The following is a 22,863-nucleotide window of genomic DNA, read 5'->3' as shown; positions in this document are numbered from 1 at the left end:
ATCTGCTCTGCCAAACTGTCTTTTCCTCCCTAACTTCTCCGTCTCCATCTGCAGAAAACCTGTTCCTCTGGCCTGTCCTGTTCTAGGCCTCCTGTCCTATCTGACAACTGCTTTTCCCTCTGTCGCCTGGCTGTCTCCGCATCCCAAGGCCTAACAAGCGTCCCTTTAAGTTGTTCCCTGGACTCGCGATGCTCCCTGCGTCTCTGCGGCTCTAGAGCTGTGCCGTTTCACTCCCGGGGCACGGCTCTGCGGGGGCCGCTCCTGCTCCCCCTGCCCCCCGCCCGCACGGAGGCCCCTCCGCCCGTCCCCCTTGGGGTTTTCCCCGTCGACGCCCTCCAGTGCGCCTCGGGGCCTTCCCTCGTGGCTCTTGTGGTCCCGTGTCTCGGGTCCGCCAGCTCTTCTCGGCTCGCGCTTTCTCCCGCCTGCCTTGTTGCTGGGGCTCCTACGCTGCAGGGCTTTACCGTACATTCAGGCGTGTGTGTGTTTCATTTGTATTTTTTCGCACTAAGTAAATAATGCACAATTGAATAACAGGACACTTCATTGACCTTTTTTTTTTTTTTTTTTTTTTTTGCTCCTAATGTCTGGCCCTTGCCCACGAGCCGGTAAACTGGGAGATGGACTGACACGCAAGCCCGCCACTCGGACACTGTGTGTTCAGGACTGTGTGAGGATGAGACAAGACCGGGGGGGGGGGGGGCAGGGCAGAGGAAGGCTGCTCCGGCCAGCTTGACGAAGGCTGGGCTGGGGGTTAGCCAGTGTGGGTTCCTGATGAGTGAGAAAGCCGGGCAGAGTCTCAGGAAATCGGCGTCACCAGCCAGCCGTGTGCAGTCACTGCCGGCCCGACCGCGCTGGGCCACTTGCTGGACGGGCTGAGTCGGCGTGTGAACCCCTGGGGCACTGGGAAGGCAGCAAACATCTGTACGAGAAGGTCTCTTTCCTTTCTACTTTTTTTTTCTCTAAGTAAATGTGATCACATAAAACTCCATTCTCTGTTTCTCTACAAAGTCTTGGCTAAACTAGCGACTGCGCCTGCCTTTCAGCAGCTTTTAGAAACTGCCATTCTGTTTATTATCACATGGGAAGCGCTGACTGCGGCATGATCGCCGACTTTAGGCTCAAGGAGATTGAGGCTCTCCTCTGAGGGCCCTGGGCTTCTCCGAGGTTCCCTAAGGAAAGGAAGGTGGAGCGCTGACACCAGGAAGTCTCTCTGGGACCAAAGATTCTACTGAATGTGAGTCTTCGGTGTGAGCCCCCTGCGCCCGAGCGCCCGCTCTGTTAGCACCAGCACTCGCCGCTTCAGGCTCTGGCTTGTGCAGCGTCGGTGCGGGAAGTCAGTCTTTCTGCTTTTTCCGCAATTAGGGTTGCCAGATTTAGCCAACAAAAATACAGGGCCCTTAGTAAGTCTGAATTTCAGATAAATAATGAATACCTCCTTATAATAAGTAGGTCTCAAGTATTGCAAAGTGTTATTTTAAGCATTTGGGACCTAACAGTACCAAAAAATACTCATTTATCTAAAATTAAAATTTCTTTGGACATTCTGTATTTTGCCTGGCAGCCTTCTCAATCTGTCTTCCGAAGTAACTGGAACCGGGTGAAGCCTCTTATGCAATAATCCTGTTCCTGCGAAGCTGAATTCCATTCCGCTAGCAGCACTGGCACAACGACCTGCCTCCGGTGCCTCGTTCCTCTTCTCACCCAGCGACCTTGCCAAGGCCTTCGGCCTCCTCTCCATTCTGCAGAAACGCGAGCCCGCAAGCCCGGTCCTGGGGGCTACCCTCCCCCATTTTTATTCCCCATTTTCAGGTCAAGTCCGAGGCTTGCTTTTTGTGATTATTTCCTCGTCACAGGGACTCTCCCACGTTACTCTGCCCCTGTGACCCTCCTCCCCGCCTGTGTGATAATCGACTCCACAGGGTTCTCCCCTTGAAGTCCCTCGGTCAGCTGCCCAAGGTCTGCTGCTGGAGGCAGATTCGCATCCTGCTCTGCCTCTCCGCCAGACGGCCGGCTGTTTGGTGGACGTCCAGCAGGCATCCTCCCTCGTCTGCACCGGGTCAGCCGGGAGAACCCGCCCCGTCCCGCGGGGCCTGCTGGGCGGGGCTTCTCCGCACCGCTGGCCCACATCTCTTCCTCTTCTACTCTGGCGTCCTTTGATTGCAACAGCACCCTGGCTCTTCTCAACACTTTTTAAATTTTAAAATCAGGAAAGTATTCTGATTAAGGGAAGTTTTAGGCATTCTGAATGAATTTCTAACCGGGAAGACAATAGTTTATCTGAAATATCAAGTATTTTCAAAGTTGCAAATGACTATTTAGAACTTATAATTCAGGATTCCTTAACGCCATCCCAATGGGAACAGAGACACATGTCTCACGCAGCATGAACTGTCTGTTACACACCTAAGGATGCCGTACGAGATTTCTCACAGGCGAGGACCATCATTTAGGGGACGCTTGGACACCCTCACAAATAATTGTGTGACCACGAAAGAGGTGAAAACATTTCTAAAAAATATATTTTAGGTCTACAGAGTTAAAAGAAGACTGATAACTGGGGCCCTGAGTTCACCTGTGATCTGTGATCTGCTCTTTTCGGTATAGTTTTTGTAGGAACGGAAAGATGGGTTACAAAACCGGGGGAGAGAGGACATCTGAGTATCTTTTTTGATCCTGCCACAAATGGTTAACCACAAATGGGTGACGGTTTCTCAGCTGTTCACCATTTCACTTTATTTATCTGCGAAGAGAAGCACCTACCGACCTGCTTACTCCGCATGTATGTCACGAGGAGGAAGTCGCAGCAGCGGCCGTCTGGCTCTCAGGAGCCAGCATCACTGTTATTACATATTTCTACTAAGAAGCTTGTCTTTCTTTGATGGTTATTTAGGTTCTACATCCAAATTTGAAAGGAATTGCCAGATGTCCTTCTTCCCTTCAGTCCCTGTGCTGGACCACACCGTACACTCTGCACCGGCTACCCTCTCTGGTACTAACAGTTACGTCTTGCAAGTTGTCTTCTGGTTCATAAAGCATTTCCATATGTACTATCTTGTAAGGCTCATATATAATTTAATATATAGGCAACATATTGTATAAATCAGAGTAAAGGCTGAATTGTCGGAACAATGGGACGTAAGTGTGGCTTAGATAAAGCAGAAACACTGAGGAGAGTGTTTCAGAATGGTCACGGGTCTGCTCCTCTCAGCCATCGGGGACGAAGGTGGCTTCCAGTGTGGCGGCATTGAAACCCCTGGGGCTGAGCTAGAAATCCTGCATTTCTGCATTTCTACGTTTCAGTTCTCAAAAAAGGGGAAAGGAACTATGTGGAAGGAATGGCCAGTGTCCTCAGGCCCTGCTAGCGCTGTCGCAGGCCCGGCTCTAATTCTCTGTCTTCTGTAAACTTCTGTGTAACTGTTGCACTCGAAAGTGTTTTGACTCAACTACCTTTTTCTATGCAAATGTCTTTCTTTAACTGTATTATAAACACCTAAAATAGAGAACTATGATTTCATAGTTTGTATTATAGATTTTGAGGCTTTGTAGCAAGTGTTTCCCATAGTCGACAGAAATTTTTAAAAAGGACCTAACAGTCAGTAGTTGAATTTGTGAGTCATTGTTGCCATCCAGCCCACAGTTGTAATTGTGTCAGAAAAAGGAGGGGCAACAGATAGGATCTGATGGACGCAAGCACATGCACACAAACCCCCCCCATAGAACACACTCACACACACACTCATACACACGTACACACACCCATACACGTGTGTACACACACCTATACACTGTAATACACACACTCATCACTCATCCACACACACACACACACACACACACACACACACCCGCTTCAGGTCGCTCCCATGCTTGCTTCGTGTTAGCTGTGCTGAGAGTCCCTGCTGTGGGTTGAATTGTCTCCCCCGGAATTCATATACTGAAGCCCTGACCCCGTAAATACGATCCTACATGGAAAAAGGGTCTTGGCAGATGACCGAGTTAGGATGAGGTCTCGAGAGTGGGCTCTCACCCAGTATGACTGTGTCCTTTGACACAGACACAGAGGGGAGAGAGGGTCAAGTCACAGGACGGGCATCTGCCAGCCACGAGGAGGGTCTGGAACAGACGCTCCCAGCCCCTGGAGGGAGCCAGCTCTGCTGATGCCCTGACCTTAGACGTCCGTTCTCCAGGAGTGTGAGAGAATAGGTCCCACTCAGCTATGATATTTACTAGAACAGCCCTAGACACTACTCCATCTCCATGCGGAACTTCCCACAGAATCCCGTGGTGTTTCATGGAGAGGAATCCTCCCACCCTTTGGGCAGCCACCCCACACTTGGGCGTAACCACAAGCTCCTGTCAAAACACCCCGCTTTAACATGTCCTTAACGAAATAATGTTTGTTTATTAATTGTCCGTGTAATGTTGGCTATGGATGCTCCAGAGGATTGGGTCCTTTGTATGTTAATGGTCTCTTTTGGCCACATATGGCATGTTTCCATCTTTAATTGTTTCTTGTTAGTCGTAGTGCCTTGGCAAATTAGAGAGGAAGGCTATGATTACACTCTTTCAAGATTCTCTCTAATTCCTCTGAGCTCGCTGAAACTTTTTTTCCCTGAAATTTGTGAAAAGCTATTCTCCTTTTCAAGATTCTTTTCTCAGCCATAACTACATGCACATTTATGGAGCTCAGTGCCCCTGCTATGTCTTTCCGCGCTATCAGAGCACGGCCTCCCTCGCACACTAAACACTGCGGAGCAACCTGGGAGGCTGAAACAGGCTTGAGTCTGTTTCCCCCGTCCCCTTAGTGAAACTGCATATTGTTCTATAATATGTTCTATAATAAAAGTAGATAGCCTTCATAATGATGGCTAAAGACAAATTCCAAAGCTTTAGCAATTACTATAAATCATCCACATATTATTAATTATGCAATTGCACTTATAAAACCAAATTGTATGAACACATATCTGTAATTAATGACATTACAACCTCCTAGGGACCCCAAACCTCTGATGGATCGTTGCGTGTCGCATGCGTCCAGTAACTACTTGTCCATTTGGGTTTTCTTCTACTTCATAGCTACTGAAATTTTACAGGTGAAAACATTGAAACTCGGAGTTCAGGCTATTTTTTTGGCACATGAATTACATTTGCTTACTGGCTGGTAGGTTTTTGGGGTCACGTGACTCTGGGCATGAGACTTAGCAGCAGACACACAGGAGCTGCTGTAATTCTGTGCAGGATGACGTCTGTGAGCCTCAGATCTGCAGGGTTGATGCCATGATTAACTGAGGCTGTGGGTATGAAAGTGTCTAGCACACCGCTTACCAAATTCTAAGTGAGTGCTGGCAATTATTGCTAAGGTCGTCTGCTTTTCCTGGTCCCGAGCCATGACCAAGGTCAAAGACGAAGATGGTCTTGACCACTGCAGGCATCATCCTTAAGCTGCAACGCTGTTCTGATTCTTTCATTCTTACAAAGTTGTCGTATGAGCTGAGTTAAGTAGGCTGGGGGAGTGCTGGGTGAGGTTCCAGGGGACTAGCCCCTGTGTGAGGATGGCAACAGAGTCCAGCAAGAGACTGGGAATTTCCCTAAGGCTCCTCAAGTGCTTGCTGACAGAGCAAACAGGGGATGTTTTCTTCCCAGCCTTTCACAGCCGGAGTCCCTTCCATGAACTACTCCTCCTGTTGCTTATCCATCAAAACCTCTGTCTAAAATAGGACAGATAGAATTTCCTCACACAAACTGTGCTGCCTGAAGTCGGAGCAACGTTTGTATTTAGGGAAAAAAAAAAAAAGACAAGGATTGATTAGTAAAATGCATGTGTTCAGTTGTCAAAGGCTGCCACGTACGTACTTTTTGTAATCCCATTCTGCCACATCATAAATTATTATAAATCCTTCCCAGTGGGAATAAGGTTCTCAAAACTGTGATCTGCCCTTGGCTAAAGCTGAGCAGATGTGCTGAGAATAGCACCGGAAATGTCATTAGCAGAGCGCGCACGTCTTCCTGAACTTCCAGTGCTTCTCATAAGATATGTATCATGTATCTTTCCTGGATCAAACTGTAGTAATGTTTGTCCTCCTGATGTGCAAGTCACAGTTTTAAAAATATTGCTTGGAGTAAAATATTTTAACTTTACTCATTCTAAGAATACCATCAGAATCAAAATTTGAGAAAGAAAAGCATAAACACCGTAACATGGTCAGACGTTTTTAGAGTCATTCAAACACAATTGTTAGTTTTATTTTAATCTGTTTTTTTCTCTACATTCTCAAGCTTTGGCCCTAGAGGAAAATCTAAGTGATATTTCTTGAAGTGAAGTTTGCATTCAATAAATCCACCATGTGTGGCCACAGCTCTGTGAGTTTTGACAGATGCAGAGTGGCATGGAACCACTACCAAAGTGAAGGCACGCACGTACCCAGCACCCTCCATGGCCCTGCCCCTCTGTAGTGTGGGCTCCCCTGTCTCCTGTTCCAATAGTTCTGTTTTTCCCAAAATGTTACGGAAGGAAACTTATACAGGGTGAAGCCGTCTTAGCCTGACTTTCCCCCAGCATAGCGCATCTGATGTTCAGTCATTTTGTTTGGCGGGTAAGCAGATGTCCTTTTTACTAACAATCAGTTTTGCATCCCATGAGTGTGCCCCCGTTTGATTACCTATCCGCAGTCAAAACCATTTGGGCTGTTTCCAGTATTTTAAAATTATGAATAGCAATGCCATACACATTCACATGCAGAGGTTTTGTGTAAACATACTGTTTCATTTCTCTCGTGGAAATAGCTTAGAGTGATACGTTTGGGCCACAACGATCGGTTGATCAGCCTGTGGTGTGTTTAACTTGGTGAGCGCATGCCAAACTGGTTTCCAGGTCTGTTACCATTTTGCTTTCCAGTCCGTCATTCGTGAGGGTCCCAGTCGCTCCTCACCCACATGAGGACTCAGTACTGTCAGTTACGTTTCTTTCTTTTAAACCAAGCGTTTCTAATATGTGCACAGTAGTATTTTGTTATGGCTTCCATTTGTCATTTCCAGCTGAATAATGAAGCTGGTCATCTGTTTATGTACCTATATGCCATCTGTATGTTTTCATTTGTGAAGTGTCTTTTCCAGTCATTATCCTATTTTTAAATCCTTTAAAAATTTTCTTAATTAAGTGGAAAGATATCCCATGTTCTTGGATTGAAATAATTAATATTGTTGAAATGACCATACTACCCAAAGCAATCTACAAATTCAATGCAATCCCTATCAAATTACTCAGGACGTTTTTCACAGAACTAGAACAAATAATTCTGAAATTTGTATGGAATCACAAGAGACCCAAAATTGCCAAAGCAATACTGAAGAAAAAGAATGAAGCTGGAGGAATAACCCTCCCAGACTTCAGACAACACTACAGAGCTGCGGTAATCAAAACAGCATGGTGTTGGTACAAAAACAGACATATGGACCAATGGAACAGAACAGAGAGTCCAGAAATAAATTCACAAACTTATGGTCAATTAATCTTTGAAAAAGGAAGAAAAATATGCAATGAAGAAAAGACAGTCTCTTCAGCAAATGGTTCTGGGGAAACTGGACAGCTGCATGTAAATCAATGAAGTTAGAACACTCCCTCACCCCAAAAAATAAACTCAAAATGGCTTAAAGACTTAAACATAAGACAAGACACAACAAATCTCCTGGAAGAAAACATAGGCAAAACATTATCTGACATACTTCTCAGCAACATTCTCCAAGGGCAGTCTACCTAAACAATAGAAATAAAAGCAAAAATAAACAAATCGGACCTAATTAAACTTATAAGCTTTTGCACAGCAAAGGAAACCATAAGCAAAACAAAATATAACCTACAGAACGGGAGAAAATATTTGCAAAACATGAGACTGACAAGGGCTTAATTTCTAGAATATATAAACAGTTCATTCAATTTAATAATAAAACCAAACAGCTCAATCCAAAAGTGGTAGAAGACATAAACAAGCCATTCTCCAATGAAAACATACAAATGGCCAATAGGCACATGAAAAATGCTCAATATCACTGATTATCAAAGAAATGCAAATCAAAACTACAATGAGGTATCACCTCACACCAGTCAGAATGGCCGTCATTCAAAAGTCTACAAACAATAAATACTGGAGAGGCTGTGGGGAAAAGGGAACCCTCCTACACTGTTGGTGGGAATGTAGTTTGGTGCAGCCTTTGTGGAAAACAGTATGGAGATTCTTCAAAAGACTAAAAATAGACTTACCATATGATCCAGCAGTCCTACTCCTGGGCATACATCCAGAGGGAATCTTAATTTTAAAAAATACGTGCACCTCAGTGTTCATAGCAGCACTATTTACAGTAGCCAAGACATGGAAACAACCTAAATGTCCATTGACAGATGACTGGATAAAGACGTTGTCATATATTTACACAACGGAATAGTACTCTGCCATAAAAAGGAATAAAATAATGCCACTTGCAGCAACATGGATGGCTCTGGAGATGGCCATTCTAAGTGAAGTAAGACAGAAATAAAAAGAAAAATACCATATGATACCACTTATATGTGGAATCTAAAAAAAAAAACAAAAAACAAAGGTACTTAAAATATTCCTTTATTTTGAAAAAAGTGTCCAATTGTTCTAGCACTGTTTGTACAAAACATTATCTTTTTCCCATTGAATTCTATTTTTATCTTTGTCAAAAGTCAGTTAACCACATACACGTGGAACTATTTCTAGACTCTGTTTTGCTCCATTCATCTACATGCCAAAAGTTTAGCCCACAGCACACTGTTGAGATTACTGTAGCTTTATAATAAATCCTGAAATCAAGCTGTGTAACTTCTGTAATTTAATTATTTTTCTTTTCAAGGCGTTTTAGATATTTGTGTTCATTTGTTTTTCCAAAAAATTGTATGAATAGCTTGTCTATTTCTATGGGTGAAAACTTCCTAAACAGAAATCCATCAGCTTTGGTATTCAAGTGTAAGTCGAACCCCCCACTCACGTTGGACTGGCTGCATAAAGCTCATCATCCTGGAGGTGGCAGGTGACAAACGGAGTGGAGATCATCACAGAAAGATGAGTCCGATTTCAGTAGATGGGGTGGGCACATGCAGGTTTGGACAAACTGATAAACTGGCAATGAGAAACATAATTTTTATTTATACATTATCATGTATGTGCTCAACATAAGTAGCAGTTCTGTGCACGTTCTTTTACTAATTTGAATCTATTCGTGCTATGACCAAAAAGTTGAATTTTTATGAAATATATTCAATATAGGAAATTAAGTCGAGTTGAATTTTGAGTTCTCTTTTTTCAAAACATCAAAGGTATAATTGACTTCTTATCATGGTCTATATGTCACATCCCTTAACATCAGGTTGGCTGCTGGTTGGTTAGATTTCCTGAACTGCTTCGGGTTTCTCAGTTGCTTGGCCCTGCATGACTTGGCGTTGTAGTTCAAGGAAAAGCAGAACTGGATTGCGGCCCCTTGCATAAACGCGGACTCCGGTGCTGGGTTTGCCCGGCCCGAGGCAATGCTTGGAACCGTCTTCAGGAATCGACTGTGAGCTGATTCTGCAAAATATATTCTACGTAATGTGTCCACTTAATATTCTACCTACGTACATCTGCTCTCTCTGGGACACAGCTTCCACCATACAGTGGACCTCGGGCTGAGGACAAGTGGGAAATCAGCACTGACAACAACAGAGCAGTCGTTCGTGAATGTGTTTCAGGCTCAGAAACAAACAGAACACCAGTGCATTCCGGTTGCTGTGCAGTTTTAATGCTCTGGCGGTCACAGCTGAACGGTATTGGTGCTTCTAATTCTGAAAAATACCATGTCACTGAGTCATTTGATCAATGAGGAAATATTATTTACTGTTTGTATGGGAATAAAGCAAAACCTTCCGTTAGAGGGAACTATGAATTTATTGCTTTGGGCAAAGAGGAGGTAGAAAGGACATATAAGATGCCCCCCCCTCCAGTTTTTTTAATAGTAGGTTCTGCGGGGTTTTAATGAAAAGAATGACCGCTGTGAACTGGTGCCTTCAGGAACGACTTCTGAAAGGAAGACAAAGGTGACCTGAGTATTTGTTTAATGTTTCTTGGGATCTGGGATCCGGTGAAAGCATTGTGAGAAGAGAGGGCATCGCTGACACAGGGAAGGACGACGTGCTGGTGTCCGCCCCAGAAACGAGGGAGTATTTTACCCACTGAGGACATGCAGTCTCCCTTGTGTCCCAGGTCCTGCATTGTGTGCTAAGGGCGCACAGCTAATACCCCTTAAAACTTGGTCCCTGGGGAACGTATTTTCCACTGGGAAAGAAGTGATGTTACTGTTGCTTGAATGTTGCCGTGGGAGTAACAGCAGATGAGCCGGCAAAGCGTGAGACGGGGGCGCTTAGCCCGGCTGCAGTGTCATCGGTTAACCCTTGATGAGCATTATCTCTAAGGAGAAATCTAAAGGGTGGAGAATTATGAAGGGACAGCGTTTCAGGCAAAGAGGGAAAAACGTGAAGGATTTTGTGTCAAAAAATCAAGGGCATGTTTCTGAAAGTTGAAGCTGCTCATAGCAGTGGAGCTCAGGAGTGTGTAACAGGTAATGACAAGCAAACGACTTTGAGTCAATTGAAATTTGAGTCAATCTGAGCAAATTACAGTCCAGACTCAACCTAAGGGGCACATTTAGGTCATGTTTTAATGTCAAGATCAGACGTGCATTTCAGAAACGCTGCTGCGGTGAAGCGCGGAGCAGCTGGGCCGTGGGTAAGCACAGGGCTCAGTGAGGCGGCCACTGCCACGTTCCTGGGGAGGCGTCCTGGTGGCAGGAGCAAAGGTAATGTAGTGGGACGCAGAGCAAGGAGACGGTGGAACGAAAGCAAGCATACAAACAAAAGTTACAGTGATTCTGTGGGTGCTTGAAAACGGAAGAAAGGAATCAAGTATGACGGCTGATTTCCAGGTTGGGACTAAGGGACTGATGTTTGTACCATTTGCTCAAATGTACAACACAGGAAGGAGAGCCTGCCTGGGTTTAAAAAAATAAGAATCTTTAAGCTATATTGTTTATCAAACACCTCAGGTAGGCAGAAATTGTGTATGTGTATGTATATGGAACAAGAGAACAGTCTGGGCTCATGACTTGGGTGTTATCTGAAGCCATGAGAGAAGGGGACACGGTGCCCCCAGTTACGTGCTGTAGAAAACACACATGGAGGCACAGCGAGGGAAGAGGCCGCGCAGGCAGGTAGGACTGGATGGATGGAAACTAGAGAAATCCTATCATTACTGAGGAGATCCCCGTGTTCCCTCGCTCCTCACTCCCGGAAACTGGTGTGGCGCACACGATTATGAAACCAAAACTATACCACTATGGGTTTCCTTGTGCAAACTGTTGAAAATATTGTAAGTTGATCACAGCAAAAGTGCAGAGAAGTAATAAGGAGCTGAACAGGGATGGCAGCCGAGGAGCAGAAAACAGGCAAACGTGGGTATGAGAGAGGAAGACCGTTTTCTGACCTGCTAATCGTTGAAGATATTAGTTTCCTTTAGAAATCTTCCTTGGGTGAGAAGGAGCAAAATAAAGTTAATTAAGCCTCAGTGAGAATTAAGCAGTCTCCCTCCAAGTTTTACTGACTTTTGTTGATTCTCTAGATTCGGGCTGTCATCAAAACATTCGTCTAGGCGAGCTGTGAAATAGTACTGATTTTCCACATACACCTGAGAACGTCCAGGAGGTGTAAGATTTTGAGCTGTAATACCATGTTTTAAAAACAGAACCGAGCTGAGCTCTGATCCCATACTGAAGTCACCCCACCCCAAGCTAGAGCACCGTCATTCCGTCCCAGGAAAAGGAATCCTTCATAACCCACGGATGCTTTTCACGGAAAACCGACACGGGGTGGGTGTTTGTTTGTTCAGACTCTTAATTTCTTCAGGATGCCTCTTTCCTGGTCTAGACCTGTCACCTGGTCCAGGAATCACTGCTGCGACTCACAGTAAGCACGTTGAGTCACTGAGACGGGTTTCGGCATGTGCTGGTGATTCTTCTTCGACCACATTTAAACAGCCAAGCATTCCTCGTTTTGATATTTTTTTTGTTATTTATCCATGAATGCCCCTCTGTAGGTAGCAGAGGGCTTAGATTTCCAGCGTGGATCTCACAGACACATCAATGTCCGGTTCAGGCTGCATGATCCCCCAGGGCGATGAGGCGTCTCCGGGAGACCTTCTTGGACTTAATGTGAAATGTACAAAACAGGAAGAGATTTTTTTTTTTAAAGTCTCAGTACTTTCTTAATACCTCCCTTACCTCAGTTTTCATCTCCCACAGGAGGCTCCATCAACCATAAGATCTTCTTATCCTTTAAGTCAAAGGGCTCTTAGAGGTCGCAGCACCCAAGTTCCCTTAAAATGCGGACACCCCTGCGTATCTTCTTAAGACAGACACCTGCTGCTTCAGAGCCTGGGAATCGGCCTGTGTGTGGCTTTGGTGGTCAGACACACAGCAACTCAAGCTCCAATTAGGCTGATTGTCCTCTGCAATATCTCATAGTCTTAGTCCTGTTTTTTGAAAAACAGAGCTGATGGTTGTTACAAACAAACGTGGATGTTTCAGTAACCCATGCCCTGGCCTGGTCCACACACATGCTCGCCTTCCTTCAGCTCATCTCACCCACCACCCTGTCTTTCTCCCTGGTCAGATGACACCTACGACAGATTCTCAAGCGTACATATCCCAGTGCTAGTGGTGAGTTTCACATTCTTGTAATTTTTATGTATTTTCAAAACCTAAAAACCATTATTTCACACAAGGACATGATGATTTTATTGCCAGCCCCCAGGGAATGGCCAGGAAGAGACTGTGGACGGGAGCAGAAATTGCCTCTCACACCAGTGGGGCTGCAGGAGCGCGACCACCTCCAAGGGGCACGGCCAGGCTGGAGGGAAGGCTTGTCTGCTGGAATGCATCTCATCGCCCTGGGCACCGCAGCTGCTGGCAGCCCTTGGAGAGCAGGCGTTGGGCAGTCTCCCCCTGCAGAGGCCGATGTTTGCTGCATCCTCAGGGCAGCACTTCCTGGGGCTGCCACTGATTTCTCCCTACACCCTCCTGGAAAGCACAGAGAAGCACTGCAGAGGGTGGAAGTTCTTCATCCCAGGGCCCCAGGGCCGGCTGGCCAGCAGGAAGAGCCGGTCCTCACAGAGCGTGCGTGACCATCCCCAAGCTGCAGAGCCGGCCCTGCCTTCCAGAGGACAGAGGCCAGTGCCCAGCAGTGTGTGAACCCGGGTGGACACAGCCTGGTGGATGGACATCCCCTGAGCGCTCGTCTGGACTTGCATGGGGACAAAAACATCGTGACGTTTATGAAAGCTAAGGCAATATACACGTGAAATTTCCCCCAAAGGAAATTAAAATCTAATTTCAGACTTTGATAGCCAATGGCTGTCTAAGAAAGCAAAAGGCACAACAAATTAAGCTGAAATAATCAACGGCTGCCTGAAATTATTGATTTGAATCTCACAGAACACATAATTGTCTCAATTGAATAAAGTCACAATCCAAAACAATCCAGTTTTAATAACAAGGCATTTTAAATGAGTCACAATTATAAAGGCCCAGCTGCGGCTGGATTCGCCCTTCGATGAGAACGTAATCTGTCTCCAGCAAAGAGCAATTCAGTTTATCCTTTCCTGGTGCAACAGAAATAATAGGGATTTTAACAGGACGGATCTGTAGTAACTCTTACAGACGGCAGCGCATCTTCGGAATCATTGTGGTTTAACAGCTGTAGCCACTGGTTTGTGGCTCTGATTTTTTTCCCACTAACTTGAGGAGTATAAAATTGGGACTTTTACATCCAGCATCCAGCTTTCCTGTGTCTGGTCGATCAGGCCTCGTGTGAAGCCACAGATTGTCACGTGTGCTCTGGAAGAGATCTCATTTCAGAGGACGGCTGGAAATGGCCAATGTTTTGTGTTCAGACAGATTTGGAAGGGACTGAGTCTCCATCAGTGACTTAACATCTGTCTCACGGACCTTGCACAAATTACCTAATTTTGTGAAACGATTTGCTTAGTTGAAAGAAAAAGAAGTGAAAATGATGTCTCCAAAACAGCAGCACACACCGTTCTGAGCACATGCACCCAACACTCATTTATTCTCTTCTTGCAAATTAATCTATGACTCTCTCACTGCCTGGTGGAGGCCGTGCTCATTTCTTGTTTATGAGACAAAGTAGACAAATGGGAAAACTAAGATTCTGGCTGTCAAGCAACAGCCCCCAAATCCCAGAAGACTAGGGCTGACAGTTCTAATTTAGGGCTTGCAGCGTTGCCCGAATGACAAAATTTAGGAGCCATCAAGCCAGGAGCCTTAGGAAATGTTATTGCAATAGCTTTCAATTTGGAAAATCATGGGAGGGAAGGCAGGCCTCATTCATCTCATGGAAGCAACAGGCTCGAGCTGAAACTGGAACATCTCTTGCCAGAACGTGCAAGTCTGGTTCCCAGAGGACAGGTCGGAGGAGCACCGCTGTTACGAACTGAGTGTTTGTGTCCCACCCCCAAAGTCATACGTCTAAATCCTACCCATCAGAGTGCCCTGGGAGGTGGGGCCTCTGGGAGGAGATTAGGCCATGAGGGTGGAGCCCACCTGAACAGGATCAGGGCCCTTGTAAGAAGAGCCGCCAGGAGAGATCTTGCTTTCTCTCCCTCCCTGTTCTCCGCCACGTGAGGCTACACCCAGATGACAGCTTTCTGCAGGCCAGCAAGAGCTCTGACCAACCCTGGGTCTGCTGACGCCTTGACCCTGGACTTCCCAGCCTCCAGAACTGTAAGAAAGAAGTGTCTGCTGTTTAAGCCCCCAGGCTCTGACGTGTGAGTCACAGCAGCCGAGCTGACAACTATTCTCAGGAGGAAGTCACTCCCCGTGGATTTGCACTCCTGATGGGCAGGGGACCTGTGACAGCCCCGGGCTGACGAGGCCACTCTGACCTGCTGCCACTGCGTACTGTTTAATTAGAATCACTACATTCGAAAACTTGGAGTGTTTCTACATGTTGGTGGGGTTAGAACCCATCTGTCTGTCTGGGATCTCAAAGAAGCACCCCCCCACTGTGAGCCCAGCCCCCTCCACGTCTGAAACTGCTGCTCTGGGAGGTGCCGGAGGTGAAGAAGGGAAGGGCCTGGCGCTCGGTGACAGGGCCCCGTACGCCTCCTGCCAGGCGGCAGGCCCTCTGAAATAGCCCTTGAATCGTCAGGGCTGAGGCCTCCAGGAGCACTGATTCTTCGGGAAAGGCGCATTGTCACGATGTGCTGAACGCCCCGTATCGTCACTCTGCTTCATTCTCTGCTGAGGTGCACGCACTTCGTAGCGTCACAGAAACTGCTTTCCTGTGGTCCCGGTGGAATGACGGCTCTTGTGTAATTTTTGTATTACAAAAAGGTACTTTCACATCTAGTAAGTCATGAACCACAAACGTTATAAAATGCACCCCAAGCTGACAGGTGGGATGGTATTTTACAGGTTTTTCCTCAGAGAATCATTCCTCACCATGACGTCATAGTTACAAAATTGCTTTTCCAAACATTTAAATGCAGACGCATTTTGCTTACCGTAGTTGGAAAGCCGTTGCTCCCTTCCTGGGTCCGCTTGATCCCCGGGCGTGTCTCTGGGCTCCGTTTCCGGCTCCCAGGCACCCGTCCCCACGTGGGAGCAGCGGGAGCTGCTGTCGCAGACGAAGGAAGGGAGGGGCTCAGAGCCACTGGACCGCAGCTCCGTCCCTGAGTCAGAGTGGACTGTCAGCCTCAGTGGACCAGGACCCTGTGCTCGCTCCTTGTCACCTGATTTACACAGTCCCACAGTGGGCGGTAGAATGTCATCGGTTTATTTTTATTTATTTTTTAACAGAAGAGGGAGCTGAGTGTCCTACAGCTGAGGGGACTTACACAGTTCACAGGCTCCCGGGACGTGGGCCAGGCAGACGGGGACCTAGCGCAGGTGTCTCCCCACCGCTTTTTTCCTCTTCCGAAACTAGGATGAAAGGATGCTTTCTGTGTGTAAGTTAGTTTCCAGCCGGAACACACAAACTGTACTTGTTTTCTTGTTTGGTTTCATTTCACATCAGGAATTTAAGATAAACTAGAGATGACCAGGCATTAGAGGAGAGCTTTGTGAGCCACGGGAAAGAGTCACCATCCCCCACCTGCCCCCTCCCCCGGGGAAGGGGCTGTGTTGCTCCAAGTTGAGAACTGAGAGGGTGGACGCTGAAGTTGGAGGAGGCCAGTGGGGACAGTCAGGACACGAGCCCTTGAGAGCTAACTAGCGCAGAGTGTGCACGTGTGTGTGTTCGTATGTGTGCATGTGTGCGTGCGTGTATGTGTGTGCATCGGTGCATGCACCTGTGTGCATGCATGTGGGTGTGTGTGCATGCATGTGCACGCACATGTATGCTGCATACACACGTGTGGCTGCACGTGTAACACAATGCAAGAGGGATCCGCATGTGTTCCACCTGTCGGGTTTTAACTTCTTGAAACGTAAGTTTCCTCTGCTGACAAGTCAGGTAGAGCGAGAACATGTGGAAACAAATGGTGTTTGGTTTATGATTCACCTTAATGACGTGTTTGTGTTTCTTATCTTCATCATAGGATGAAAAGTACAGATTCTTATGTACTTTCTTATTTCTGAGAGCTCTGACCATTTTATATTCTATCCTCATGATATTTAAAAACACCTGAAACCCATTGATGTGGTCTGTTTATATATCCAAAGTTAGGGAGAAAAAAATTATGGATCAATTACTTTCAAATCTTTGAAAATGTATGAGAAAATAGAATATGTTATCAAGATAACATTAATATTTCTAATGTCAGATGTTTCCAACCTGAGGTTCTACCTATTTTACTGTAGTGATGACACTAATTTCAAATGCAACATACAGTTGCAAACCATAAATATATTACAGGGTTTGATGCTCTAACAACAAATGCATGGTCTACTTGATAAAATTCATTCATCACAAGGTAGCAGGATATAAGTTTAACATACAGAAGTCTGTTGCATTTATTTATACAAACAACGAAACATCAGAAAGAGAAAGTAAAAAAAAAAAAATCCCTTTTAAAATTGTGTCAAAAAATAAAATACCTAGGAATAAACCTGACCGAAGAGGTGAAAGAATTATACATGGAGAACTATAGAACATTGATTAAGGAAATTAAAGATGACAAAGAAATGGAAAGGTACTCCATGCTCTTGGGTGGGAAGAACTAATATTGTTAATATAGCTGTACCACCCAAAGCAACCTACAGATTTAGCACACTCCCTATCAAATTACACAGGCATTTTCCACAGAACTAGAGCAAATAATTCTAAAATTTATATGGAATCACCAAAGACCCAGAATTGCCAAAGCAATTCTGAAGAAAAAGAATGAAGCTGAAGGAATAACCCTCCCAGACTGCAGACAGCACTACAATAATCAAAACAGCATGGTGTTGGCACAAAAAGAGACACCTGGATCAACGGAACAGAATAGAGAGCCCAGAAATAAATTCACCAACTTATGGCCAATTAATCTCTGACAAAGGAGGCAAATATACAACGGAGAAAAGACAGTCTCTTCAACGACTGGTGTTGGGAAAGCTGGGCAGCAGCATGCAAATCAGTGAAGCTAGAACACACACTCACACCGCACACAAAAATAAACTCAATGATTTAGAGACTTAAATATAAGACACGACGTTATAAACGTCTTAGAAGAAAACACAGGCAAAACATTCTCCGACCTAAATCTTAGCAGTGTTCTCCTAGGGCAGTCTACCATGGCAAAAGGAACAAAAGCAAAAATAAACAAATGGCACCTAATCAAACTTACAAGCTTTTACACAGCAAAGGAAACAAACCATAAACAAAATGAAAAGACAACCTGTGAAATGGCAGAAAATATTTGCCAATGATGAGACTGACAAGGGCTTAATTTCCAAAATACACAAACAGCTCATCCAACTCAATATCAAGACAACACCTACAACCCAATCGAAAAATAGGCAGAAGACCTAAATAGACATTTCTCCAAAGAAGATATACAGTTGGCCAGCAGGCGCATGAAAAGATTTTCAACACTGTCAATTATTAGAGAAATGCAAATAAAAACTGCAATGAGGTCTCACCTTACACTAGTCAAAATGGCCATCATTCAAATGTCTACAAATAATAATTGCTGGAGAAGGTGTGGAGAAGAAGAAACCTTCCACACTGTTGGTGGGAATACAAATTAGTGTAGCCACTGTGGTAATAGTATGGAAGTGGCTCAAAAAACAAAAAACAGAGTTACCACATGATTCAGCTGTCCCACTCCTGGGCATACACTCAGAAAAGACAAAAACTCTAGTTTGAAGAGATACACGCACCCCAGTGTTCACAGCAGCACTGTTTACAGTAGCCAAGACACGGAAGCAACCCAAATGTCTATTGACAGAGGACTGGATAAAGAAGATGTGGTGAGTGTATACACACACACACACACACACACACATATATCTTTCATTATCTATCTCCTTTATTTTATATATATATATATATACGTATACATGTATCCATATAGAATATAGAATATATGCCTCATTTCAAAAGAGGAAGTCATTCTACTTCGTTATGATCAAAATTCACAGAGTTTTTGAGATAGACATTGAAATAAATCTTAAAGGATAAATAGCAACTTGAGAGACAATGATGAGGAAGGAGGAGAAATACCTCTAATAGAGGAAATATTTTGGCAGTTGCTCCATGTGAGTCATGATACAGGCTTTTTAAATACTGATCTATCTGGTGCTAATGAGAAATGGGGCCAGCGTAAACTGAGGTTATATTATGGAGGGAGTGGAACAGCAACTAAGGCACTTGGGCTTCGTTTGCTAGAAAACATGTAATTATTATAAAATTTTGAGTGGAGGCAGAAGGCATCATGACTAGAACAAGACTTTGGAAGGAAAAATGAAGGAGGCTCACAAGGAATGGGTCAATGGAGAGAGGAGACGGAGGAGTCAATAAAGCCCACGAAGAAGGGCAGTAGAATTTTTGTGACACTGAGCACTTCCTAGGGTTTCCTGGGAACCTTAGTTCCTTCCCCTAAGAACAAAGGATAAGTAATTGTTTTTTTCCAAATCAACAGACGCATGATCATTTGCTCTCAAAGTTGGTGCAGGTCTCTAAAAAAGAAAAAATTGTTGAGTGCATTTTGAATCTAAAGAGGAAATGAGAGCTGAGGAAGAGGCATGTAGAAATCATCAAACGCACTTGTGATCTGAAGGAAAATCAAAGCACACGGAGGCAGGTGAGAAGTTCCTGTGCGGCGCAGCCTTTGAACGTAAAGTTGGGTCGAGCACTCCAGGAGTCTGTCTCACGGCTAATCTTTCTCATCTCTTGGGATTTCTGCATACCTTTGCTCTTTTCTCGAGACTCGATTCCTTTAAGAGATGGTACTAACACAGAGGGTGTCACTGAGGAATTGCCCAGTTGCATTTTCAGAGCCTCACCCATATTTCTCTTGGTTGACATGCAGAGTAAAGGGCGACAGGAGTGTCCACTGAACATTCACGGGGCCAGGTGGAGCCCAGCAAGGGAACACGATGGTCGCCCATCCTCTTCCAGGGGAACTCACTCCCCGACCCATTCTCAGGCTGAACCCATTAAGAGCCGTTCACTGGAATACAGGATATCAGAGTCAGAGTTCTTGCTCTGTGACAGTACTTAGCCGAACATTTGTTAAGTTGATGTCAGTTGGCCAGTTTTTTTTATATCTGTAACAGGAGGATTTGGGTGACCAGAAAATCAGAGAGATTCCCACCAGCCTGGACTCCCACCCAGAATGCACGCGTGTTCAGTGCACATTTTCCAGGGAGAAGGCTCTGAGTTTCCAGCGTTCATCACTTTATTTGGGATTTGGAACAAAAATCTGACAATTTCCATCATTAGAATGTAATGTTTACCTGGGAGAATGTGATGTCAACAACCAAATCACCTTCATTGGATACCTTAAAAAACGTCAGCTGGGTGTTCAGATGTGTTTTTCTTGTTTCCTCTAAGATCTGAATGTTCCCCCGATGCAAGTCTTCAGACACAGGATGTGATTCCCATTCACACTACCCTCCAACTTCAGGGGAAGCACTCACTCAGGATGTGTTTCTCCAGACGTTAATTAGCAAGTGAAGCGAGCCGACGTGCACACACCTGCAACCCAGATGTCGCCACGCTCACAGCTGCCTGCACAGTAGCTCACACATTGCCACCACGCTGCGCGTTACCGATTCACGACGCTGTGATTTTTTTTTTTTTTAAGTAAGATAGTAATAGAAAGTCTTTCAGCAGCTGCCAAGGCGACAGGAACAACAAAGCATTGCTAGACGGCACCGTCTCTGCTCAGTCTTAACGTTCTGGGGGGCTGCCAGCCGGCGGTGTCCCCGCCGTCGCGGGGCGCGCCTCTCAGCCTCAGCCCCAGCGCGACGTGGTGGGAGCTCTCTGGGCAACAGGGAGGAGGGGGCAAGGGGGCCTGGCCGCCGTGATCTGCCCGGAAGGACCTTCTGTAAACCTGCGTAAGGTTTGTCCTGGAGACAGAAGGTCGAGACAAGCACAGCCGTGCGGAGTGCACGAGGGTGAGCTCCTCACGGCGCGTCCCCGTGAAGAGGAGGGAGAACTTTTGTGGGCATCACGGCCATGCTCAGCGCCACACAGGGATGCAGGCGTCCATCAGCCAGCTGGACTCCAGAGCTTGACTCCCCAGTAATTCTGGTTTCCGTATTTTTTTCTGTCCTGCAGTTTGCTGTTGTTTTCCTGATGGATAATTGGCCTGTTTTGGGCATAATGAGAGGAATGATTAATTGTGACGTGGAGTATCAACTATCCATGCAGAGTAGGAAAGGCGTGGACGTCAAGAGAAGGAGAGAGCTTAAGGCAGCAGGTAAACCACCGTCAGGCAAAACAGGAAGAAAGGACATTCAGGGTACTGGCTGACATCCGGTAAAACTGTAGTTCAATTTTCTGATATAATTGCACACTTTCAACTTGATCAAGGCAGAAGTTTAACAGGTAATATTGCAAAGTCAGTATGGAGTATTATGGAGATCTATGCCATGTCTTGCTAGAAGATTTGAATTTAAGAAAAAAAAAAAAAAGGAAGCAAAGTCCAGTATGAACACCCAAGCCAGGAGCACATCTAAAGAGACACTAACAGAGTATGTAATTTGTGTATGTTATTCAGACTTGTTTGAATGTGATAACAATTTCTTTTAGCAAGTGTGTGAGACTGTGGGATACAAGCCTTCAGGTTGAATATTAAAACAAAGTCTTTGGAAGGGAACTTGGCCAGAGGCTTGGGGGAGCCCCCCAGCTGGAGCCAAGACCGGGGACAGCTTGGTTCGCAGGCTTCAGTCGTGGGCACGGCAGCGTGTCAGTAACCCCCTGCAGGGCCCTCTGGCTGCCCCAGGGAGAGGCCGGCAGTGCCCGAGCAAGACGGGGTGTCCCCAGGGGGGAAGCGGTCGTCCGCCCGGCTCCTTCACCCCCCGCCCCATGACCGGCACACGGCAGCAGTGTCCTTCAACTTTTCTTCTATGAAAACCTCACTTGGCTCCCAGCCCTGAGGGTGGGAATCAGGTCTGAGGGTTTCAGAAGTTCCCTCGTGTTAAATGCGGTGCTAAGCGTGAGACAGGAAACAGCTATAGGGCAACCTGCTGTGAGGCCGTCTCGGCACCGGAGGGCTGTCGCCCAAACACACAGCGGGTGCGTGTCGAGCACCTGCCCTCAGAATCACGGACGCCGTTCTGTGTTACCACAGGAGAGATCACTTCCCTGATTAAGAAAGTTTAAATGTCAAATCTGCGCTTCATTTCTCATCCTTCTCTTTACTGTAAACATGTAATATCCATGTATGTCTCTTACGCCTCCTTCTCTCCTGCCCCCAGTAGCGTGTGGCAGGGAGGGGAATATTCTCTCAGAATAAGGCGTCCTAAGCAAAGACGGGGCTGTGAGAAACGTGGAAACCCCCTTGTTTAGTATCAGATCTTTGATTCTTTCAGACACCCCGCTGGTCACAGGAGAGGCTGTGTGAGTCTAAACAGCAACTGTCGCGATCGGGGCGGGGGGCTGTGCTGGGAACCCCAAATCACTGAGATGAAACAAGAAAGGCAGAGGTTCCCCTGTTCCCATCTCAGCCACAGCCCGACTCCCTTCCTGTGCCGGAGAGCACTGTGCTTAAGACCGCCCGGGTTTAGGAAATGCCCCCCTTCCCCACCTCCACCCCACGCCCCGGCGACGTGACGGGCTTGCTAGGGCTCCCGGGCCCCGTTTAGACAAATACGCAGAGGTGGGCTGGCAGGAGGGGCAGAAGGCCCCGCTGGCTGTGCCGGCCGCCCGCCACGCTGGATGGGGCTGATGACGGCGCTTAACCACACGCCTTCCGTGGGCCTTCGCCCGCGGGGCTGCACCCAGCCGCCACTTGGTATTTGGATCACGTGCCCGGTTCCTAGCACCAATTTGAAAATGATAACACTTGCAGCTATTTTTATTTCTCTCCAGCGGAACAGCGAGACTTCGTCTCCCCTCCTCCTCTCTCTCCTTCACATATACTCCAGGGTTGGCCTCTGGTTGAACTCCTTTGCTCTGAAAGAAGTGCTTTCCTCTGTGGATTAGCGCAGCCACGGAGATGCTCCCCGTTTATGAACACTGTGAATTCACAGGCAGATAGAGGTGTCGTCATGTAAAGCTGAATATTCAAACAAAATGCTGAACTGCCAGTTAATGAAGAGAGAAAGGTTCGTCTTCCAATTATCCACCTTGGAGCCCCTGAAAGCTCT

This window comes from Camelus ferus, chromosome 15 (assembly GCF_009834535.1).
Source record: "Camelus ferus isolate YT-003-E chromosome 15, BCGSAC_Cfer_1.0, whole genome shotgun sequence".
NCBI lineage: Eukaryota > Metazoa > Chordata > Mammalia > Artiodactyla > Camelidae > Camelus > Camelus ferus.
This window is presented reverse-complemented; position numbering follows the sequence as displayed.